Source organism: Hemiscyllium ocellatum, chromosome 9 (genome assembly GCF_020745735.1).
Source record: "Hemiscyllium ocellatum isolate sHemOce1 chromosome 9, sHemOce1.pat.X.cur, whole genome shotgun sequence".
NCBI classification, from domain to species: domain Eukaryota; kingdom Metazoa; phylum Chordata; class Chondrichthyes; order Orectolobiformes; family Hemiscylliidae; genus Hemiscyllium; species Hemiscyllium ocellatum.
In genome coordinates, this window is record NC_083409.1 from 80,952,102 (window position 1) to 80,975,306 (window position 23,205).

The following is a 23,205-nucleotide window of genomic DNA, read 5'->3' on the forward strand; positions in this document are numbered from 1 at the left end:
TTAATTTAAAAATAAAATGTCATCTGTTTTTCTAATTAACCTGTTCAGAGATGTTATTACACACCCTTGGAGCAGATGGGACTTGAACCTGGGCCTCCCGGTCCAGGGTATCGTCACTACCACTGCACCACAAAAGGGCCCTTATTGCCGTTCTTAAAAGGAGGTTGCTTTATATTCTCCAGCTGCTGGCTACCTCTGAGCTGCTGTGCTTCTGATGGAATGTAGATGACTCAAGTTTACGACATGATTTCCTGGAGTCACTCAATTCCAGATCTTCACTTTTCCTGCTGATCACTCTTAAGCACACCATGCAATAGCTTAGACTTCAAACCCCATGAATTAGAACTCTGCTCCCTACTAAGCATCTGGATCCTTGACTTCCTGACCTGCAGACCACAATCAATATGGACAGACAACTACACTTCCTCCACAATAATCTCAACATTAGTGCCCCACAATGATGTGTACTCAGCATCTTATTATACTCACGACTGTGTGACCAAATTCAGCTCAAACTCAATTTACAAATGATGGCATCACCATGGTGGTTTGGATCAAAACAATGATGACACAGAGAATAGGAAATTGATAGAGAGCTTAGTGGCATGGTGTAAAGACAATAATCTCTTCTTCAATGTCAACAAAATGAACTATTTGGTCATTGACTTCAGAAAGCGGTGTGGAGGACATGGTCTGTATCAACGGTTTTGTGGTGGAGATGCTCAAGCGCATCACATTCCTAGAAGTAAATATCACCATCTATCCTGGTCCATCCATGTCAACGCTACAGTCAAGAAAGCATACCAACGCCTCTACTTGCTAAGAAGGCTAAGGAAATATGGCATGTTGACGATGACTCTTACCAATTTTTATAGATGCATTGTAGAAAGCATCCTATCTGGATGTAGCACAGTGTGATATGGTAACTGCTCTGCCCAAAACTGCAGGAAGTTACAGAGAGTTGTGAACGCAGTCCAGAGCATCACAAAAATCATCATACCTTCTCTTGATTCTGTCTGCACTTCCTGTTGCCTCACGAAAGTAGCCAAGATAATCAAAGACTCCTCCCACCCAGATTATACCCTCTTCACCCCTCTTCCATGGGGCAGAAGATCCAAATGTTTGAAAACACTTACCAACACATTCAAGAACAATATCTTCCTTGCTCTTGTCAGATTTATGAATCGACCTCTTATATATTAGAGTTGAAATTCCCCTGCACCTTTTTTGTAGCTGTAACACTATTTTCTGCATCCTGTCCTATTACTCTGACACATTAATGTAAGGTATGATTTGTCTGGTTAGCACACAAAATAGTACTTTTCCCTGTATCTCGGTACATGTGACAATAATACAGTAGATCAAACACATCAGAAAATTACTTTTTTTCAGAAAATAGCATGGCCAAAAATAACCACTCTTTCAAATATTCTTATCTTTTTATCACACGAGTATTTAGAACATTCAAATCAGTTGTTGTTCCAGTCACTTGATGTGAAGGTGGGGCTACCTACACATTTTATAAATGTGGAGGGTGGGATTGAGTCTAAAGACAAAAATGAGAAGTTGTAACTTCTTTCCTGATTCCGTCCACTTTTTAACACTTTTGTATTTGATGAGCTTTGAGACAATTTGTGTGGTTCTCTATTATCGCTAATAGCCTGCAAAAGAAAATAGGACGAGTCCAAGGCTTCCTGGCTCCCAGTGTGATTTTGGCAGGATCGTCCAGTTCTAGCAGTGAGTTACAGGCTCTTTATTCAAGCAGAGAGATGACAACAAGTATCCCAAAGACTACTTCTGGCAAGTGTCTGTCCTGTGCAACAAAAAATTAGTGTAACTTCAGAGTAGAGGAGGTTTCATACATTGAGTTTCAGATAGGAGGGCAGATAATTGTACGGAAGTGGCAAAAGTGTTGAAAGAACTGTTGCATCGTCAAATGAAATGAGGCAGACTTAATTCACACATTAATCAACTCTGACCAACGACTACTTTTTTCAGTTGGTAGCTAGTAGTTTGGGAAAGAAAGGTATGAAAGAGACCAGAATGATTTTCAGACTACCAAGAAGAAGTGGGAAACTTTGTATTCTGGTACCATGCTGGTTTACTTTGTCATAATTTATTTATTTTAAAATGTGCTAATCATAATTGCAACGATCAGGGAAAGGATGTGAAAATTTGAGTATGGTAGGTTGAATGTGAATGCAATGTCTTTTGTAAAAGTTGTCTTGTATTGAGCTAACCCCAGTACTGAGAAAAACCTTCACTGACCAAGGGGAAGTTTGTGTCGGATTCAAAGCAGCATTGTTCGAGGCTCCAGGGGTGATGGCGTGAGGTGCTTAGGAATGACATTTATCAACAAAGTGCATTGTCCCCCCTGCCTCTCTTTCTGTGATTACTCAGGGAGTCTCTGACGACTCAGTGTGGCTTCCACCGTGTGATACAAGGCCCTGGCCTTCTTAAAGTCTGCCAGTATGCATTTTGAAAACATTTTTTTAAAAATCACTTCGGCCAGAGTGGGCAAACCGAGGGACAAACAGAGAGACGGAGAGAGAAAGCTTTCTGAGTGGTGGAGTGGGTGTAAGTAAGTGCATTACTGGGGCATGTCTATCTCCATATTTATGGCAGCACGTAGTATCCTGTTGCTTTCATGTGAATTTGACAGATGGACAATTCAGCAACACTTGTAAGCACTACACCAAAAAAAAAATTCGTTATGGCATATTGTCGGAATGGGATTTATATCGAGAGCCAAGTGTTGAATGATTTTTCTGATTTTTTTGCCACGGAGGCAGAAGTGTGTTCTTTTGGTAGACAACCGAAACTTCTTTTCCAACAAATGTATTTTATTGCAAAGTTCAAAAAGCTAAAGGGTCTACATTAAACTCCTCATTAGGAATGGGGCTTTTTGCGGTAGGTGAAAAATTATCAGTTCTAAAAATATATTTTATCCATAAAGCACACACTACTGCTTTATTCTGAGATTAATGAGCAACTGAATTTGAAAATAGTGTTTTTTCTGATCTTTTTCAGTGGGAAAGGTTTAAGGAGGGCAATCCATAGAAAGGCATCAAGTTGCCAGATTTAAAGGAAATAGTGACATTAGTTTATCAAGCAAAGAAAATGATTACCTTATAGACTTTCAACTCAGTCTGTTGTCCATAAATATTTAAGGTGATTGTATTTTGTAGCTGGCATTGTACGTATTTTGTTCTCGGGAATTATTTGAGATTTGTAAGGTTCCTGTTCGATAAATGTTACTATGAAAAGTGATTGTACAAATCACCCAGTCAAAGTAAAGAGAACTGTCTAGTGCATAGTTTGAGTGTTATGCAGTGTATGATCATCATTCATTGGGAAAGTTGGAATTTTCTCACAAAAGACTAAAATGCAATTTTAAGAACAATAAATGGTCTTCTGTCATAGAAACATCACTATGTAAGCTATTGGAAACAGATATTCCTCAGGTTGTCTGTGCAATAGGTCCATCACAGTAGAAGTTAACTGTTCCTAGAAGACTACTAACCTTTGTACATAGATAACTGTCTATTGATATTGTCAATGTTATAAACAATATGGTCTCTCTTCTTACCTCTGGGATGAATGTGACTGCATATGAGTACATAGTTAAAATGTTACACAGAAGGCTGAATAAAGTGATAATTTAACCTAAGTAAAAATTATCTGCCAACATTTGGGAAATTTAGTTCCAATATTTTAAATTACTATGTTGTTTAAATAAAATAGCAACCGCAGTGTTCACATATGCAACCCTGAAAGCAAGACATCTTTAAAATTGAAAAGCCCTATTTACAATGATGCCTACAGGAGTAACTGTGGACACTAATATTCTAATGAAACATGTCGCACATGGCCTTACTATACAATAGAGGAAATATGCTTTTCTCTTCATTACATGTAAATGATTGAAGACAGTTAAATCCAAGCAAATACCTTCTTCATTCATGTTGTCTAGTAAAATTTTCTTTATTTACTCATTTTTTGTAATTAAAATTTTTTCCTTTGAACACATGTTAAATAGACTACTCTTTGATTGTAACATTAACACCCTGGACATAAATAAGTAATTAAGACAAATTAATTTAGAAACAAAATATATTTCAACATCCTTCGTAAATCTGTAGTGGAAAACATATTTATCAGTTAGGCTTGCATGTGAAACCATGGCATTTCTTTGTAGATTTTTCAACTTGTGCTTTGCATGCTACTGTAATGCTGCATTATTTTACTTCCTCTTTAAAACTGTTCCTAAGTGCACTTGATTCCATTATTTTAAAATGTCACACATATAGCAAAACACCCTGGAAGTTTTGTATTCCATTAGTTAGATTTTCATATTCATGCTTGTGAGTACCTCTAGTTGCAAATGATCATGAGGCCATAGCACAGTTCATTTTAAATAAAATATTAAAAAGGAGAGCCCAGTACAAAGAAAATTTGCAAATTCATGCAGTTACATGAATTATATAAAATCTTTTGAAAGATGAATTTCCTGATTATTGTACAAAATTTAATCTCAGTCATTGCAAAATTTTCTATTCTGTATCAGCTCAATTGTTTCCCATTAATCTGATGATATTTTCACAAATAAACTTTAAAAATAGCTAAAGAGAGCTGTGAAGTTTTCTGTGATTTGGTGATGCCGGTGTTGGACTGGGGTGTACAAAGTTAAAAATCACACAACACCAGGTTATAGTCTAACAGGTTTAATTGGAAGCACTAGCTTTTGGAGAGCTGCTCCTGGGATTAATGTTCTGTGTCCTTTGTTTTCTGTAATTTGAGAAGTGCAATATATCTTCCTTGTTAGATTAGGATGACTCTTCAAATCAGTCAATCTGTTTTTTGAATACACGAGTTTGTAGATAACTCAGTATTTTCTACATTTCTGCAAACTTCATGTTTTGTGCACTATGCTCAGATAAGTCTGTTTTTTTTGGGGGCAAATGAAAGTAGAAGACAGCAAATTCAACGCTGAGTCAAAAGAAATTTGGAGATAACCATAAGTGACTTTGTGAAGGCGAGGGATGTGGTAACTAGAAAACCCAAGTTTGTAGCAAACACTAAAATGCTCACAAACCTGGACAATAAGTAAGGATCTGTCGAGGAAAATGTGCCTTTGAAATACGATGCTGAGACATATGCTTAAAATTCCACATACAAACTGTAGACAAATGGAGAGGTACTTGAAAAATAAGACAAATGAGGAAGTACTTAAAATTGCAAGTGCAAAACGAACTCTAGAAAGTGAAATGAAAATGTCATTGTGCCTTTTAATCAGGGCTGACAATCTACAGAAATCTTTTCTAGAAGACAAGGTGAAGGGCAGCAAAAAGAGACACAGTTGGGTAGGAGTTGGCTCAGGTAGAAAATTCTGATCTTGCTAATGATACCTAAATCATGAAACAGTTTTAAAAACCTAGCAGTTTAAAAAAAACTAAGTTACATGAAGAATACTACATGTGTTTCTGATTGTTGAGTTTTCTCATGTTTTTGTCCCGCACTCATTTTTCAAAATTGTATGCACCCAACATATTGAGTTTGGTCCCGTAAAATCAATAACAGGCTTAATATTTAATCATACTTAATATCTGTCAATGAACAATATATACAGGTTTAAGTGTTAGTTCTGATTCCTTTCCCACACTTTAATTGTTATATAATTGTTGTATAAGGACTTCCAGACCCTAGTGCAAACTTGAGATGATGTCTTGGAGCTGCCTCCCACTGAGCATAGCTTTCACAATACTGGAACAGAATGGAGTAAAGAGTAGACTAGTTAAGAACAAAATAGTATAGATTAGAATAGAGTAGGATAAGATAAAATAGATAGAAACACTTTTAGATTATAGTCTTAATCAATAGTAAAATCAGGGCCTGATATATTTCAAATTACAACATATTTAGTATTAATGTGCATAAAAAGAGTTCTAAGGAAGCCAGGGTCTGGAGACAGTTCTTGACCTTGTCTTCTCCTTAATCAGTCTACCTTCAATTGAAACTTCTTAGACATGGGCATACAACCACACAAAAAGAGTGCTGATGTTATATTCATAGAATGAGGAAACTATGTAGCCAGAACCTCATCAAGAAGTGAACTGTTTATGTTTTGAACAATTAACACCTGGAAGTGAACTTCAATGATGTAATCAAATGAGGGAGCTGGGCAATCTTGACAGTTTCATGTTTCATATTTAACCATGAGTTAAACCATGTACTCACTTCATATAAAATAGAATGCAAGGAGAGAATTGAGAACAACTTTCTCATCCAGTGTTCTGAGATGATTGTGCTTGAGGACAGGATGGATCTCTTTCCTAATTGTACTAGTTAGTGCACCCATTTGATCAGTGGATTCAGAGTTCCCGTATTAATAAGATGTCGACTGGTAACCATGGAGTTTGGGAAATTTGAATCTACTGATAAAATTACAGACACACCGAAGCAGGTTCCCAGCCATATGGGTTAATTTATAGTATGTCATTGCAGAGCTCGTAAAGATTTATTCCATTGTCTTTGTGTGAGGTAGATGTCATGGCAACCAACAATAAGCAAAACCAACAATAACAACGTCTCTGAATATAGTTTATACTTGATGGCATCTGCACTCAATGATTAAAGACTATGACATAATCAGTGAGTGACAATCAGAGAGCATTATAAAAGTCCCTCTAATTTAATAACAGATGTTTTGTTAAATACCATTGCACAATTGACATCTTTTAGCAGTCAACTCTGGCATAAGTTTATGCCAAAAGGCTTATTGTTTGGAAATGCCCGCTCTTGTAAAATTATACGAGGCTGCCTACCTCCTTTTACACATCAGTGTACTGAAGGGTTTTGAGTTGCAAGAGTTTTACACTCCTTTCTTATTTCATGAGCTCAGGCATAATGAAGTCTCACTGTTTGTTAGTCAGAGAAAGCAAAAATTGCAGTTTCAAAATACAGACCTCAAAGAAGGTCAGTCATGTTCAATGCAAATATTTGCATCAAATCTAACTGGTTGCGCGAGAATCTGGTACTTGTCAATGATTTACTTCTGTTCATATTTTGTTCGTGCTTTTGCGTATTCTGTGAAAACCTGACAAGACTATGCTAACAATCTTAGTTTGTAGGTTATCTAATGCCAATGCACCAATTGATTTTATTGAGCAAAAGAAACTCCTGCAGATACTGGAAATCTGAGATAAAAACTTTAAAAAAACTGTAAACACAGCAGGTCTTGCAACATCTGTGGAGAGAGAAACATTAGGCAGAATCTAATCTAATCTAATCTAATCCACTCGGGGGCTGAGTGACATGGGCTATGGTGAGATTTGTGCCAGAGCCAGATGACACACCTGACGATGCCCATCTTGGGAGCTCACTCCATCTTTTATGCTTTTGACAATCGAAACAGTGAACATTCCCACAAGGCAGCAGCAAGTGGGTGATTAAGGGGGATTATTGCTTGTTAACCATTCTCTTAATAGCCCAGCTCACCTCATTAATAATCAATCTCCTATCATGCCAAATGCACCAAAAGCTATACCTAGAAAAAAAACTCAACATAGAGAACAGAGTAGCTACCTGGTAATTTCAACTCATTGCTCGGTCCAAAGGTTAGACACAGGGCACCAACATCTCTTGTATGCTCCATGCATTGTACATATCCAGACTTTGACATCCAATTCTCAGCCTATTTGGATGCTCATAGTATCCCTGCCTTGCATTGCATTGCCTTGTCCCCAAAGCCAGAAATATCAGGCTCATATTCCTACTATCTTGCCTTGCCAGTTAGCACAGACTCACAGGGAGGAAGCTTGTCACAGTTGTCAGCAGGCCTCAGTCAAGTCAAGGAAAATAGCCTTTGGTCAGGGATTTCCAGCACAGTTAGTTAATGGCAAAACTAGCCCAGGGATTTGGATACAGACAGTCACTTGATGCAGTCAGAGTCAGGAAGTTCTCCATATAAAGAGTAAGGAGTGGGACGTCAGGCTCCAGTCGTTCTGTCCTATTGTGGATTGTTTTCCTCCTGGAACTAGGGAAAGACAGGCATTGAATGAGATAATAGTGGCTGGCACAATTGTTATTTTCACTCAGGTGTCCCAAGCAAGTGAGTAGGCAAGACAGAGGGCATGCATAGTTAGTGATGTTAGGGTTGGAGTGGGTGAGAGCGAGCAAGGCAAGATGTTGCAGGCAAATAGCCAGAGTGGGAGAGCATGAGTCTTGGTGGAAGTTGGCTACGGTAGCAGAGATAAGAGTGAATGTAAGATTTCAGTGAGAAGATGGTGGTATTTATGATGGCAGAGCAGAAAAGATTGTCAACCTTCTTCCTACAGTGTTGGACCATGTTGGCATGATCTGGTGCCATGGCCTCCACTACTGGCCCTGGGGAAAAGGAAGTCCTGCACAACCTCATCTAATAGAACCTCCAGGTCTTTGCCCACAAAGCAGGGCACCAATTTTCTCATCTGTGTCTGGAGCAAATATCAGGAACTGCACAGGGCAGCTCTGAACTGGCATTGCTTAGCCTGGTAGAGAATGGGCTTTTAAAGATGGCACAGGTGCAAGGATGCCAGTGAATTCCAGGATATCCACTGACTGGTGAGTCGTCCTAGAAATGCTAAAATGCAGCTAGAATTGAACTTGAAGGAAACTATAATGGTGGCGTCAGTATTTATTATGTTGGGTTTAGTAAGGTATGATGGGAAATTTTGCAAGGTTGTGTGGTGGAAAAACCCTCCAAAAAAATCTTGACACTACTTGCATTTAAAGTACAAATAAAGTAAGAGTTAGCCCACTGTTAATCTTTCAGATTAATGACTTTTCAGCCAATATTTTTTGAAGTTTAGTATATAAAGCAACACATTTTTTGGACAGTGTCTTTTTGCAGGTTACACTTGAATGTTCAGTTTGTAATCGCACACACATGATGGGAAAGGTGATAGGGACACATGGTATATTTGGTTGAAATCTCTGCTTGCCCAGTGTGAGTGGTAATAGGGCTTGAACCGGCACAGGGATTTGCACTATTGCAAAGCTTGCATGGTCCTATTGCTGTGAAATACAGAGTTTGAAGATAGGGAAAGTCAACAGTTGTTTTTTGCACACCTCCCAGTGGTCTGCAGCGCTTCATCTGATGCATTGGAATGTACTTGTTGCCTGTTTCCTTGATTAGTGAATGATGCATGCAGTTAAAGAATGTGATACTTAATTATGATTGACTGATTAATTAGTGTATTATTAGTTAGTTTGATTGCATCAGGATTAGATGCCAGGTCTATATCAATACAATTATACAATACATATTTTGCAATATAATTTAAACTGAATTGTTAAAGCTTTTTTTGAAATGCATTCAGATAACTTTATTATTGTTCATGCAAGAAGAAACTTCCTTCAATACTGCTGAGTTTTATTCTCAGAAACATCATACTTCAAGGTTGATTACATAATCCTAATGTTTTCAAATTTTTAGGAGATATAATCACTGTCTTGATGCATTTGTTCCAAGCTCCTGAGTAAAGATAACAACCAATTTGCTGAAGCTCTTGTCTTAACTGCAGTCAGCTTCAATTAATCACATCTTTGTATGAGGATGTTGTTAACCTATTAATAAGATCAATGAATGCAGTTTATGTTTGCCTCTGGGAGTTTAAAACAGTATTTTAAAAGCCAAAAAATAGCAAAACTTTAACCATGGAATACATCTGACTGCACAAACATAGCTTAAGAGACTTTTTAAAAATTATGCAACAAACAAGTTATGAATATTTGTTCTTATCTCAGTAGATAGTAGTTGTGTAGGAGGTTTTTGAAACGTATTTTTCTAACAATGGCAAGCTAACAAAGCAGTTTTAGGAAGATGTATTTGGGGATAAATTCTCATACTTTCAGGTGAGATATTTTGGCTATCGGTCATTTGAAGCACAGCATTTAGAGCAGATTGAAAGCAACTTGCCTGACTCCTTTTACAGAAGACCTACGAATAAGGAAGCTCCTTCTTGCAAAATATCTGGCCAAAATGCCCACATGCATAGCCAGATTTTCAATCACTGTTGAGGTGAGGGACTCAGTGCAGGTGCAGTTTAAACATTGTGATGTTGGGACTATCTCTCGATCCAGGCACTGCTGGGACAGTTTACAGTTTTCAAAGTGCTGTCAAGGTTAGGGGAGAGAATTGGAAACCTGCACATCTTTGGACTGTGGGAGGAAATAGGAAAAATCCCACACAGACCCAGAGGATTGTGAAACTCCACACAGATAATCATCCAAGACTGGAATCAAGGTTGGGTGTTTGACACTGAGGCTGCAGTGCTAACCATTGTGCCACAATGCTCTGCTTACTGCTGCTTCTGGCCTGTTACATGTATGCTCTGTAATGAAGACTGATGGGAAATATCTGATTAACTCATCTGTGATTTTGAATTGTTAATTCTTCAGGCTCATTTATTGTTGGGTGATGCTCACTTTATTAATATTTTCATATAAAAAATTATAGAACCCCACATGATTTGTTTTAACAATATCTGTTTTAGCTTTCTCTCGTACTCACTCATAATTATTCCCTCATTAATGTTTATGGTCATTCTTTGTTTTTACAATATATATTGTCCATTCTTCTGACCTACCACCTGTCATTGCACAATTAAATGTTTTATTTTAAATTGATATTATATTAAAATTTCTAGTTAACCCATTGATGGTAGGTTTACTTTCAAACTTGATCGTTTGAATGTATCTATTTTCTGAGATACCCTTCTAAACGTCTGCCATTGGCTGTCTGTTGACCTGTCTTTTAACCTAATTTGCCAAGTCACTTTAGGCAGATTAGCTTTCATTATATTAATTGTTTTTTATTTTTCAAAAATAGTCTTGGACCCACTCCTCTTTCCCTCAAAATTAAATCTTCACAATGAGATCACTAATTAATTAATTAATTAATGTTTTCATTCTACATTACCAATTCCAATACAGCTTGCTTTCCATTCACCTCCAGAACATGCTGTTCTCAGAAATTATCTTAAGCATTATATGAATTTCTCACCTAAGCTATCTTTACCCACTTGATTTGTCCAAAATTTTCCAATATAAATGAAATCTCCCATGATTATTGATGTGGTTATTTTTCGGGGGCTTGTACCCCATTCCCACAATTGAGTTCTTCCCTTTTTCATTTCCCATTTCTACCCAAACTGTTCCTACCTCTTTGTTTCCTCAGCTAAGGTCATTCTAATATCATTACTAACTAACAAATCCCACCACCTAGTCCTAGTCCTAGTCCTAGGTGTCCTGTGCTCTTCAGGATACACATCCCAGTCATGTCATCCACCAGTCATGTCTCGATAATAACTAATCGATCATACTTACTTATTCATTCTTATTTATTTTCTTGATCTATCTGTTTTGGTTTGAACACTCGATGCATTCAGATTTTTAAAAAGCACTTAGTCTAATGCACTAACTCATTTTTGTAAATTCTAATTTTATCTGTTGGTTGACTTGTATATTTGTTACTCTCTATCCCCTTAGTCATCTTCTAGTTATATTTTCTGTAGTAATACCTTTCTCTTTGGCTTTGACTCTACTCTTTTATTTATGACATCTTCCCAAAGATTATGACCATTGAGGTTCTGCTTTTTGATGTGGCCCCTAGCTAATAACTATATAGACACTCCTTCTTTGTCTTGTTTAGATTGTTAATACCTACGTAAACCATGATAACTGGATCCTGCCCCTCTCGTTACAAATTCCTCTCCAATTTTGTGCAGATTTTCCAAAATGTGGCACTGGGTAGGTAGGCAAGACAGCTCTCAGGACTCACGACCCCTACTGTTCAATCTTCCATCCGTTGCTGTAGATCTGTTTGCTCTGAATCAAACTGGCATCCAAGAACTGCTGCAGCTGTGCCACTTCACCTCTCCTGCAATCCTGAATGTGTTCTAAGGAACTCTTAATTATTTTATTGTTATATATTCACCCATATTTTCATATGTTTTCCACCATTTGTTATACAGTTTAACCACTTAACTCCAGCACCTTATTGTAAGTCACAATCAAGAGTCAACATAGGTCAACGAGGATTGGGATTGAGCTACTTCTTAATTAACCTTTTCAACTGAAGGCTCTGTTAAAACCTGGTTTAAGACCAGCAAATACAGAATTTAGACTGTAAATTTCAGTTTAATGTGAATTATAAATAAAATCTATGTTAGGTTTGTATAAAACTGAAAAAAGAGGCCTGCCTTTCCCACCAACTGCAAACACTGTCACAGCACTCTTCTCATCTCAACCAAATCCCTTCAAGACCCTCACATTGTAACAGCTCATGTACCAACACACTCAATTCACCCTGTTTTTGTTTTGGCCTGCATATATTTTCTGGAAATAGTCTAATCAAAAATTAGAATGTTTCAGGTCATATACAAACCTAGATCAGATTACTTACAGTATGGAAACAGGCCCTTCGGCCCAACAAGTCCACACCGACCCGCCGAAGCGCAACCCACCCAGACCCATTCCCCTACATTTACCCCTTCACCTAACACTACGGGCATTTAGCATGGCCAATTCACCTGACCTGCACATCGTTTGGATTGTGGGAGGAAACCGGAGCACCCGGAGGAAACCTACACAGTCAGTCGCCTGAGGCGGGAATTGAACCTGGGTGTTTGGCACTGCGAGGCAGCAGTGATAACCACTGTGCCACCGTGCCACCCACAGTGAGATCTGAATCTGAAGAAATGAAATAATAAACTGTGGTTGCTGGAAATCTGAAACAAAAAACAGAAAATTACTGGAGGAACTCAGCATCTGTGTTCTGACCTGGTTAATGAGGATTGAAATTCATCTGCTTCTTAAATGAGCTCAAAGTTCTGAAGAAAGGTCACTGGACCAACATGTTTAACTCTGCTTTCTCTGCACAGTTGCTGCCAGATCTGCTGACTTTCTCCAGCAATTTCAATTTTTTATATTGATAATACTATATAAATGTCATTTATGGGTACTTGGTTGACAGACAAAACTTGACACCTGGTTAGGATGTTTTTGTAAAATCAGTCCTTGCATACTAAATCCAAGTTACAATTTGTGTCCATTTATAAAATAAATTACCCTGTAAATTAAATAAGGGTTGTTGGGCTACATAGAGCACACATGATTTGTTCTACTGTTTTGAGTTATTTAATCTCTTTTATTACATAGTTTGGGCAATTATATGTGAACTATATAATTTGTTTCTTTTTTAAATCAAAGATGCTACCACAAAGTTCACCAACCTTCCATTAAAAAAAAGACATATGGGATGATAGACTTGACACATGAATGCTGAGGGAATATTTAGAAAGTGCAAAATATGCCTCACTTATATTACTCTGTCAGTTTATTCATACTCTCCAAGTGGAATGATGTCACAATACCTAAGAAGATACATGTGTCAATTACCTGAGGCAGTAACAGTAAAACAAGGATGAAAACCCAATTGTAGAATATCATCCATAAAGCCTGAATTTTGTGGAAATTCTTGACAGTGATCTGTGAGTATTTTGCCATCATTATCCTACTGAAACTGACTGCAACTTCAGGACTTAATATATGGGCAGATGAGTATGTCAGTCCTGAGTTATGTTATGTCACTCGCTGTACTGTTACAGCCTGCATTATGCTCCCAATGCCATGAACCACTACCCACATGAGATCCAATAACCAATTAACTCACCTCCTGACTGTCCATCATCTGCAAGGCACAAGTCAGAAGTGTGATGGAATACATCCCACTTGCCTGGATAGGTGCATCTCCAACAACACTCCAAAAAGTTTGACACCATCCAGGGAAAAGCAGTCTGCTTGATTGGAACCACATCCACAAGCATCCACTCACTTCACCACTGACGCTCAGTAGCAGCAGTGTATATTATTTAGAAAACGCATTGCAGAATTTCACCAAAGATCCTTAGACAGCACCTTCCAAACCCACAACCACTTCCATCCAGAAGGACAAGTGCAGCAGATAGATGAGAACACCATCACCTCAAGATTCCCCCCACCCCCCATCCCACCCCACCAAAGCTCTCAACAAAAGAAATATATCACTGTTCCTTCCCTAATGTTCCCTCCCTAATGACATTGTGGGGCAAACCGCAGTAGGTGGATTGGAACAGTTCAAGAAGATAGCTCAACACCACCAATGCCCTTATCCCACAATAAATAAAAATAAATTAAATCAGTTTAAGTAGAAATCTCCACTCAACATCACTATTACAAACTCCATAGAAAATCACATATCCCTCAATCAGAGGTAAGTGGATTTTCAAAAAGTGATTTATGTAATGACTATTACTGGACAGCAGATCTGGCCATGAAAATGTAATTTACAATTAGAAGAGAGTTAAATATTTCCATTGTGCTGAATTATGAGGATCTTTCAAATACATTTTTAAATATATTTTAAGATCATTTTTGATTATATTCCCCCACTTTTACAATTATCTAATTTACGTGTACTGAACTTTGTTCTTCAGTTTGGAATTTTTCTTTAAAGGGGGAATTAAATATTACAGCTTTGCATTTCCTAGCTGTCATGAGAGTTTTTGAATGTGATAAGCTGTTTGTACTGTTTGATGACACAACCTCAATTCTGACCTCAGAATCCCCATTTTAAAATATTGCAATCAGCTGCATAATGGGAGGATGGGGAGTTCTTGCCATTACGATCAGTAAATCCCTCAATGTGACTTACCTCAAGGTCGGTGTTGAGGGCCGTTACTTCACTAATTTAGCCAATAAGTGATGTAAATACTTTATGATATCTGGTGAAAGCTCACACTAAAAACAAGCAGATTATTGAAATGAACCTTCATGAGGTGCAGATAAACCATGTTACTTATTGAAATTGTAGTTCTGTGGACAGTAGTTGAAAGAGGCTAAAATCTCAGCATATTCTAGCTTGGACATATATTCAGTTGTTGGTTAATCCATCTACATCTATAATAATTGTGTTCACAATGAGTGGTGCATCAATACACCTTAATTCATTTTTGAGCATAGAATGTGCAGCAGAGAAATATCAATTTTCCCGAACCAATCCTTACCGTCCTTGATTCCCGTAATGTCCATTACAAAACCATGACCAATATGTAATGATTTAAGCAGACTTCAGTATAGAGGCACATACCATTATAACCAAATAGGTATTTTTAAAATATACGAGCATTTTCCATTAAAAAAAACTCATTTAGGAGCTGTTCATTGAACACCAGTACTGGTCAAAAGAGTTAATGTACACCTCAGGAAAGGAGGCATGAAGGATGCATGTAGTTAATTCCTAAGAATCATTGAGATGTACAGCACAGATACAGTCCAACTCATCCATGGCGACCAAATATTCTAAACTAATTTAGTCCCATTTGCCAGCATTTGGCCCGTCTCCACACTCTTCCTATTCATTTACCCATCCAGATGCCTTTTAAATGTTGCAAGTGTACCAGTCACCATCACTTCCTCTGGCAGCTCATTCCATGCATGCACCACACTCTGCATGAAAATGTTGCCCCTTAGGTCCCTTTTAAATCTTTCCCCTCATACCTTAAAACTGTGCCCCATAGTTTTGGACTCCCCAACCTTGGGGCAAAAATCTTTATTCACCCTGTTCATGATTTTGCAAACCTCTGTAAGGTCACCTCTCAGCCTCCGACGCTCCGGTGAAACACCCCCAGCCTATTCAGCCTCTCCCTGTAGCTCAAAACCTCCAACCCTGGCAGGCTCCTTGTAAATCTTTTCTGAACCCTTTCAAGTTTCACAACATCTTTGCTATTGCAAGGGGACCAGAATTGAATGCAGTATTCCTAAAGTGGCTTAACTCCAATTTCCTATTCAGTTGCAACATGACCTCCTAACTCCTATGCTCAGTGTACTGACCAATAAAGGAAACCACACCAACGCCTTCTTCACTGCCCTATCTACCTGCAACTCCACTTTCAAGGAACTAACCACCTACACTCCAAGGTCTCTTTATTCAGCAACACTCCCCAGAACCTTACCATTAAGTTTATAAGTGCTGCCCAGGTTTGTCTTTCCAAAATACAGCACCTCACATTTATCTAAAATAAACTTCATCTACCACTCTTTAGAGCATTTGCCCATTTGATCAAGGTCCCCTGGTACTTTGAGGTAACCTTCTTCACTGTCCACTATACCACCAATTTTGGTGTCATCTGCAAACTTACTAACCAAACCTCATATGTTCACATCCAAATCATTTACATAAATAACAAAAAGCAGTGGACCCAGCCCTGACCCTTGTGACACACTGCTGATCACAGCCTCAAGTCCAAAAATCAACTTCCACCACCGGCTAGTGTCTCCTACCTTCAAGCCAATTTTGTATCCAAGTGTCTGGCTCTCCCTGTGATCTAACTTTGTTAACCAGTCTACCATGTGGAACCTTGTCAAACCTTGCTCAAGTCCATATAGACAATGTCCATCACGCTGCCTTCTTCAATCTTCTCTGCTGCCACTTCAAAAGGTTGAAAAGCGTGGCGCTGGAAAAGCACAGCAGATCAGGCAGCACCCGAGGAATCTTCAGCATCTGTAGTCCTCGCTTACTTCTTCGAGAAGCTCAATCAAATTCATGGAGTATTGAAAATTGTAACAGACTAAAAGAGAGACTAATTTGTACAATCGATAGTCACAGGTGAGGTGCCGGAAAACTGGACATTGGCTAACATGGTGCCCTGTTTAAGAAGGGTGGCAAGGACAAGACAGGGATATAGACCTGTGAGCCTGATGTCAGTGGTGGGCACGTTGTTGGAGAGAAGCCTGAGGGACAGGATGAACATGTATTTGAAAAGGCAAGGACTGATTCTGGATAGTCAACATGGCTTTGTGCGTGGGAAATCATGTCTTACAAACTTGATTGAGTTTTTTGAAGAAGTAACAAAGAGGTTTGATGACGGCTGAGTAGTAGAATTGATCTATGTGGACTTCAGTAAAGCGTCCAACAAGATTCCCCATGGGAGACTGGTGAGCAAGGTTAGATCTCATGGAATATAGGGATAATCTGCCAATTGGATACAGCACTGGCTCAAAGGTAGAAGACAGAGGGTGGTGGTGGAGGGGTGTTTTTCTGACTGGAGGCCTGTAACCAGTGGAGTCCCACAAGGATCAGTGCTGGGTCCACTACTTGTCATCATTTATCTAAATGATTTGGATGTGTGCATAAGAGGTACAGTTAGTAAGTTTGCAGATGACACCAAAATTGGAGGTGTAGTGGACAGGAAAGAAGGTTACCTCAGATTACAACAGGATCTTGATCAGGTGGGCCAATGGCTGAGAAGTGGCAGATGGAGTTTAATTCAGATAAATGCAAGATGCTCCACCTTGGGAAAGCAAATCTTAGCAGGACTTATACACGTAATGGTAAGGTCCTAGGGAATGTCACTGACCAAAGAGACCTTGGAATGCAGGTTCATATCTCCTTGAAAGTGAAGTCACAGGTAGCTGGGATAGTGAAGAAGGCATTTGGTATACTTTCCTTTATTGGTCAGAGTATTGATTACAGGAATTGGGAGGTCATGTTGTGGCTGTACAGGACATTGGTTAGGCCGATTTTGGAATATTGTGTGCAATTCTGGTCTCCTTCCTTTTGGAAAGATGTTGTGAAACTTAAAAGGGTTCAGAAAAGATTTACAAAAATGTTGCCAGGGTTGAGCTATAGGGAGAGATTGATTAGACTGGGGCTATTTTCCCTGAAGTGTCAGAGGCTGAGGGGTGACCTTATAGAAGTTTACAAAATCATGGGGGCCATGGATAGGGAAAATAGGCAAGGTCTTTTCCCTGGGATGTGAAAGTCCAGATCTTGAGGCCATAGGTTTAGGGTGAGAGGGGAAAGATATAAAAGAGACCTAAGGGGCAACTTTTGCACACAGTGGGTGGTACATGTATGGAATGAGCTGCCATGTATGGTGGAAGCTAGGACAATTGTAACATTTAAAAGGCATCTAGATGGGTATGTGAGTGGGAAGGCTTTAGAGTGATATAGGCCGGGTGCTGGCAGGTGGGACTAGATTGGGTTGGGATATCTGGTCAGCATGGAAGGGTTGGACCGAAGAGTCTGTTTCCGTGCTGTACATCTCTATGACTGTATGACAAGAAATGACACAAATCTCTTTCAGTTTATTTGCATCTGTGGAGATTTTGATTGCAGTAATCAATTGCATACTCCATTCACTTTAAAACTTTGGAAAGCCAATACAGCAGGTACACAAGAAATCTCATTAGGCTGCATGTGGGGTCACTATATCGATAGTTTAGTGTCATGAGACCTCTCAGTAGACCACACTCAGTCCTCTTGTAACTCAGCAAATGGGATAGAGCCTCACAAAACAGCACTTAATTTCTTTGGTCTGAGGACTTCGCTCACATATGTTTTCACCAGAACTTTCAGAATGGATTAAGTTCTGTACTAACACTGTTTTTGAAATTTGCCTGAAGTTCATTCCATTGAGTGAAAATGAGGTGGGCCCTACAACAATCAGGGGAACTGACCTGGCAAATTACTACCTGTTTAGTGAAAATACACGATGAGGCTAATGAGGTAGTGGAACAGCCAGTAAGTGAATAAGGTTTGTATGAGTTAAAAGTGGACCAAACTCTGTTTAGGTAGTCATGATGCAGAGATGCTGGTGTTGGATTGGGGTGGACAAAGTCAGAAGTCACACAACACCAGGTTATAGTCCCACAGGTTCATTTAAAATCACAAGCTTTCAAATCACTGCTCCAAAAGCTTGTGATTTCAAATACACTGGTTGGACCATAACCTAGTGTCGAGCAACTTCTGATTGTGTTTAGGTAGTGAATGTTGACTAACTCAGAGTTATGGGAAATAGAATGTGCCTGGAAAAATTAGTTAGAAGTGTTTATAAAAAATGGTCAATATTAGAATAATGGCATAGTATGTATCTATTTAGAATTAAAAGCCAATTCTTTCGCTTTCAGTATATTGATATAGAGAATTTTGTTTCAGCAGAGGAATGCATCTATTGGTGTCTTTTATTCTGGAAGATCATTACTGGGTATATTTGAATAACAACAACAAAAAGTTGTATTAAGTAAAAAACAAAAATGCTGAAGAAACTCAGACTGTCTTCCCTCATACATTGCTCAGCTCTTCCAAACTAGTGCAATTGAGCAAAGAAGGCACAACATGCAAACGTATGCTTTTCAAAAAGGCCGAACAGGTATTAATAAATGACTACTCATAGTGGAGAAGCCCTGTTGGTACTTAAAATGGGTATATATCTCAAGGAAACATTCTCTTCTGTCCCAAAGGCTTTATCCTTTTTAAAGGCTTGAGGGAAGGAAAAAAACAAGAAAATGTGAATGGAGTGCAAGACACTGAATAGTTAGAAGGGAGAGAAGCAAAGAAAAATAGCATAAACTAAATACCAAAAGCTAAGAACAGCAAGAGGTAAATGCAGAAACAAAAAGAGAATGGAAGGAGACACAGGAGTAGCAGTGAAGCGGGGGAAGGAGAAAGAGCACATTGGATCCTGAGATCAAAATATTTCCAATCTTCATACAACATAAGTGTGGTGTAAGTGTAATGTGTTTGCATTCATCTGGCTGAAGAACACTATACAGGAAAACAAACAGAAATGTTACAAGAAGAATGGTTGTCGCAAGAGGTCCAGCTATGATGCACAGCATTGAACAGAAGAAGCAAATAAAAGAGGATTACAATTATCAGGTTTTATCTAATATCTTCAATCTATTGGGAAATTAATTGACATTTTACATGTTACAATATTAGCTTTAATTCTTGAGGACTAATAATTGAAAAGGGACTTTGAATATTCCTTTCCATTTTAATTGAGCGGGAGCAACATTATTGCCATGACAGAATCACTTCAGAGATTTTCTTTTACCCATTGTTGACATCAGTCACTCCCAGATCAAAGAAATTATAGTGTGGATGTAAGGCAATGTTCCTTTTACTCTGCTCAAATAATGTTTTTCACTGTCAACACAATATCAACATCTGTCGTGACACTTCCATCTTTACACCACTATCCTTATGGTCTTTCTGAATAAGACTGCCAATTTAATGAGAATTTGTGCCACTTTGTGAACAGTTTTTCAGCTTTGTTAATCATGCCCACTGGAAACTAGATTAATACTGTCAAACACACAAGACCTTTAGCAGCTGTGAGAATGAAAAGTTTGATCCCTCCAGTCTGGACTGGATTCAAATCTGGATCCAAGATTGGAAAGAGCGTATTATAATTCACTGTTTCACCCAACTCCCACAACAGAAGTCTTTCTTCTGTGCTTCTGGATTCAAATCCTGGTTCTAAAATAGAACAGCAGTAGCCTTTTATTGTCTATATTTTGCTAGAAATGGTGATGAACCCAGGGAAGCAGAGGAATTATTTTTGCGCACATGTTTCATTAATGTCAAATACATTGATGTTTTGCTATATCTAGCAAATGGCCCAGACTGGTATCCTTTTCCCTTCACAAGAACAAAACACTGCAGCCACGTGCAGGAAGCAGATTGTGTTGCCTCCCAGTTATGTACAGAAATTGCCGGCTGTCAGATCGCGGCAGTCTTACGCGCTAATTAAATGTTCTGGTTAAGTGCACAGCATGCTTGATGCCAACCTCTGACAGTATGAACAAATGCAAAATGACATTTCATTTTTATTTTTGGTGGGGTGGGGGAGAATGAAGCTGTTCTTGGCACATGACAGATGCCCATGTCTGTATGACTACCACAGACTGTTCACTCAGAGTGAATCGAGAAGTAAATAAGTTCATGCTCATTTAGCAGTATAACGTGAACTGGATGTTGTAAAATTCATGAATTTTGATGAGTTTAGGATTTTGACTTCAGGATAAAGTAAATCTGATGTTTTTCAACATGAGAAGTAAAAATTAAGAGCACAGAATAACTTATTCAAATGAACTAAAAAACTAAGTATTAGCAATGTGGGTATATATTACGTAACAGGAGTGCAACTGAAGGAAAGGAATTTAAAATACCAAGTGAAATGTTTAACATTACCAGAACATCACAGAAATCAGGGGTATCTATTAAGGGTAATCAATTATCCCTTCCAAGGATTTATCTTTTGGCTTGCTATAAGATCTGCATAATCTGGTTCAGATTTTGAGATCCCATGGTGAAGGAATAGTCATAAGATAGTCATCACACTTGTATTTTGTAGCCCACAGATGTCTCAAAGGCTTGTAATTTGCAACATTGAATTCCAGAGATAACTTCCAGGATAGTACCATATATCGAGGATAAGTGACCTGGGTGAGAAAGGCAAGCAACTGCATGTGTTCACCAATGAATCAGATTTAAAAGTTCCCATTGAGGCACATAGAGTGTAATAATGAAGTATACATTAGAATTTTGAATACATTGTAAAATCAGGCAGAGTAAGCAAAATAAAGAAAGGCATAGAAGGAAGGACGGAAGGAAGGAATGTGTCTGAGAGAGAGAGTGAAAGAAAAGTTAAAAATCACATTACGTCTCCAACAATAAATTGATTCTGGAGAATGGAGTTCCACCCTTGTCAAAATTTCAATGCCAGAGACATTCCTTGGCAATAATTAAAATTTAAGTTGATGTAAATTCTCTTAGTCCTGAATGTACATGCTGTTCCACCCAAACCCAAGAACAGAAGTCTTTCTCCCCATATTGGCCTGCTTTCAAATGCTGGATCTAAAATGGAATAACAGTGTACTTTTACAATCTTAATTTTGATAGAATTAGGAAAAATACAGGAAAGGAAACAAACCCTTTCTATAGACAATTTCCATTGATGCCAAGCACCTACTCTGGCATTTACCTAAAGTAATTCAATGAGGAATGTAGAAAAATGGGATGTAGCACTCGGTTATTCTAAAAATGTGATGCAAACCTGATGAAGCTACAAAGAAGAACAGTATGCAAATGTATCATGCTATAGTCAGAGATAAGTCCTGTCACATTCAGTTGTGATAATTAAGCAATATTGGATGGAGGAGGTTACTTGAATTTCCCCATCTTCATTGATACAGAGGGCAAAATGAAACATTTGCAACCATCTTTGCCACAAGTGCATAGTGGATGATCTATTTCAGCCTCTTCCTGACATCACAGAAGCTAGTCTTCAGTGAATTCAATTCACACTTCATGATATCAAGAAATGGCTGAAGGTATTGGATCCATCAAAGGCGAAGGACCCTAGCCAATATCCTGTCTGTGGTGATAAAGAATTGTGCTACAGAACTAAACATGAATCTCATTGGCAAAATACTTCAACTGGAAATTGGGAAACTAAGCCAATTGACTCTGTTTCTCTCCCCATAAATACTCCCAGATTTGCAGAGTGTTTCCAGTGTTTTGTACTTGTTTCTCAAATTTGGAACAGCCATAATATTTTAATTATCAAAGTAAATTGTGGATTGCCTACTTATGTACTTGCAATATTGAAATTGCTCTCATCAGTAGAGCAGTGGAGAGATTAACCATAGACATAGATAATCGAGATAAGTCTTATTTCTTATTTCTCATCCTAATATTCTCTGATGTCGTGCTATTAGAAAGTGGCACTACTTACTTATCTTTGTTGAAATACTGAAGCCAATATTTAGTCTCATTTGGCTGCTTTGAGTTACAAAGTGGGTGGTTGTTTTGATAATCTTCAGAATCTATTGGAATTGTCTGAAAAAATGTTATATTAAAAATTAAACACAGTAAACCATGTCCATGTATGTGTCTATTGGCTTCAAAGTTTAGTTGATTTCCTCAGCTATTGGAAGCATTCTATCTTCTACATTCAGTGAGTATCAAAGATTAGCGACTGATTAGTTTGTAGAGTGGTTGACTGTGTTTTTGCAGATGCATGGTACAGCTGTGGTGAATAAGTTTGTGAAATTTGACGATCTGTCCTGTTGTATTCCTAGGTAGAGAATCATTTGTAGAGTGGAACAGCACGTCATTAAGAATGAGATCAAATCAATTTTATTGTAAAAAATATTGCCAAGGTGTAGGCATTTTGTAGAGTGGAACAGCACGTCATTAAGAATGAGATCAAATCAATTTTATTGTAAAAAATATAGCCAAGGTGTAGGCATTTTATAATCACAAAACATTCTTGTCGCAAATATTCAGAGGTTGTTCAATTATTATTTTACCTCATATTGGCTAAGATGTAATAA

The 23,205-nt window shown here is 38.2% G+C and overlaps 1 protein-coding gene across 2 annotated transcripts in view; it reads left to right on the forward strand.

The window, feature by feature from the left end:
• The window catches only part of slc6a9 (solute carrier family 6 member 9), a 237,009-nt gene that overhangs the window by 120,927 nt on the left and 92,877 nt on the right, over positions 1–23,205 (forward strand). The window lies entirely within an intron of this gene.